Source organism: Triturus cristatus, chromosome 12, assembly GCF_964204655.1.
Source record: "Triturus cristatus chromosome 12, aTriCri1.1, whole genome shotgun sequence".
Classification (NCBI taxonomy): domain Eukaryota; kingdom Metazoa; phylum Chordata; class Amphibia; order Caudata; family Salamandridae; genus Triturus; species Triturus cristatus.
In genome coordinates, this window is record NC_140595.1 from 702,306,007 (window position 1) to 702,308,769 (window position 2,763).

The window sequence follows — 2,763 nt, forward strand, 5'->3', positions numbered from 1 at the left end:
ACCTAGTAGAAACGCGCTATGATGAAGATTTATTCTCCTTCATTTATACTTGTCCCTACATTTTTAATATATAAATGTGTGTAAAGAGAGTGAAGATATGAATATGAAACATAAAAACCTTATAGATAAATTGGACTAGTTTATCACTGTGTCACTAAGTGAAAAAGTTTGAAAAAGTTAATATTAATTTAATTATACATCATTTTAATAAACAGCTGCAAAAGTAAAACATATGGCAGCGATGGGATTCGAACCCACGCCTCCAGAGAGACTGGAGCCTAAATCCAGCGCCTTAGACCGCTCGGCCACGCTACCTTCTCCTATCACTCTAGAATCCGCTTCATTAGGAGCAGAGTCCAACCCGCGTCATGTACGCTTAAATTGGATTTTAAGTTACCAACATTCGAATGGCAAATGAAAGAGTTTGTTTAACACAGTGTCATCCCTGGTAGCCGCTATTGGAGAGCGCACACAATTTTCCTCGTAACAACATTCGCTACTGATTGCTTTGTGCACGGTGCTGGTAAGAGAGCCAGTAAGAGCTATTGTTGAATCAGAAAACAAGGAGCAACCATGCCAGCTACCGATTGCCGGTAAGGCCAATCAGAATAGCAGTTAGAACTGGACAACAATAAGTAACCCAATTACAACCAGCGTCACAGCGGATTACCCGCAAACTAGTTTACGAGCTGGCTTGCCTTCGTAGAGATGGCGAGCCAGAACGCTTTAGTTTTAGCCAATCGTGAGTGAGCCAGGTGTGAGAAAAAGCGGAAGTAGCGTATTTAAACCTGCGGGCCTGTAGCGTTCTGTTGGTTTGGGTTATGCTGTGTTGTAGTTTTCTCGTCGCGTTGAGTTAATGATTTTAGGGGTGGGAGTCGCGGAACGGGAAATGAAGGAGGGCGAGTGGTGGTTTTCGAAAATGTTTAGTGTTTAGACAGTAAGGAGGCATAACTTTCTGGCTTTTAGGTTGCAAATGTTAGATTTTTCCACGTTTTCTACGTGTTAATGTATGCTGTACTGGGCAAAAAATAAAAATAAATACTTTAGTGTTCCGTAAATTGTGGCAAAGGTGTAACGAAATGGGAGCGGGGCGGTATCATGAAATTGGGAATGTGGCGGTCATTTCTACGATTTATATTTAAAAGAAGGGCAACTTATTATGGCAATGAGGGCAAATGAAACAGTAAAGCTGTTCAGGGTTGCCTAACTGGTCACACACATGCTGCATTTTAACATATCTTGCGGGGAAAGGCGACTGCTGCCGATATCTTTGTGTGGTCTGCAGTTTTCAGGGGATAATCGCGCTAAAGTTATTTCTGGTGGCTAATTCACTTGTTGGAGAGATATATAACTTTGTATAGACATTATTTTGATACATAATTGTGTACGTTTTTGTGCATTTTATACTATTTGTGCATTGTTTACGTAGTGCAGAATATGAATCTACTCTCGAATTCACGTTTATACTACCATATTGCCTTTGCAACAATGTTGCTTTTGCCGGTTAAAATGCGTTTTTCTTTACTTATGGTAACTGGGCCTCACACCTAGGCCCTAAAGCCATCTTGTTTAAAATGAATGTCCCAGTCAAAGTATGTTTTTTCTGTTGCGCACACAGTGAACAAATCCATGTTCGTTTTCTATTGACGCTGCTTTCGAAGGAAGACTGTAGCATGGGCTCACTATTGTAACTTTCTTCTAGGTCCTATCCGCTTGCCCACGGAATTGCATCCATTCATAACAGTTCACTGTTTTTGTAGCTAGTTTGTTGTGGTATCTCTGGATAACATTAGATCAGAATGGCCAGTACAGACATCTGGGCCTTAGTGGGTTAGTGCTTGGGTGATAAAGCTGTATGTTGCCTTTTAATTCAATATTCTTGATAATATTGTATTTCTTGTGCTCACCTCATGATAACTCTAAACTTTCAATGCTAGTTTGAGAATATATATTAAACTCTTTATTTTAGGGGTGAACAGAGAGGTCCTATGAGACTTCTCATATGCTGGCTGCCCAACTTCTTACTGATTTTGCTGCACACTTGGGACATGGTACATTTTTATTTTTACCTACTACTCTGTATTGTTGAGAGCCTTTATGGAAATGATTATATGCATCTGCATTTTAATTATCCAGTATTGTACATTTTGAATTTTTTAATACATTCTTTGAAGAATTCTTTTTGCCATCAAGCTCACATCAAGCCATTCCTTTCTTAGTTGACTTTATTTGTGTTAAGTTGATTTGCACCATATTTTGTGACACCTTGCCTAATGAATTTGAGGTTTAAAACTGTCCAGACCCACCCATTTATGGGCTTGCTGTGTTGAGGTGTCGTTTGGGATGGAAGTTTTTAGTAATACCCTGCACCTACTTTGTTATAAGGTGGTTTAGTAAACTCATTCCTGGGAGAAACAGACAAAAGCAGCACATCGCTTAATAAGGCAGTATTATGGGATACATACTTCTATAGGATACCAAACCCAGTTCAGGCTGTAAATTACCGGACTTGTTTAATGCTGCAGCGTGGCACTGCTTAACAAGAAGAGACAGAAAAGAGATGAATGCAGAACAAAATATGGAAAACAGACAATATAAACAAAGGCATCGAGCCTGAGAGAGTAGAAGAAAGGAAAATACTCATTAGAAGGAAATGGGATTAAATGATGTAAAAGTTAATCAAGTTGGGGGGTGGGAGGGAAGAGTAATGGATGAGAAAAGGGAAATGAGAAAAAGCAAGAAAGGAAACCGAAGTAATACGCT

The 2,763-nt window shown here is 39.5% G+C and overlaps 1 non-coding gene across 1 annotated transcript; it reads right to left on the minus strand.

Moving 5' to 3' along the window:
* Positions 1–233: 233 nt before the first annotated feature.
* TRNAL-UAG (transfer RNA leucine (anticodon UAG)) lies at positions 234–315 on the minus strand. The gene has a single exon. It is a non-coding gene; the product is annotated as a tRNA-Leu (tRNA).
* Positions 316–2,763: the final 2,448 nt, after the last annotated feature.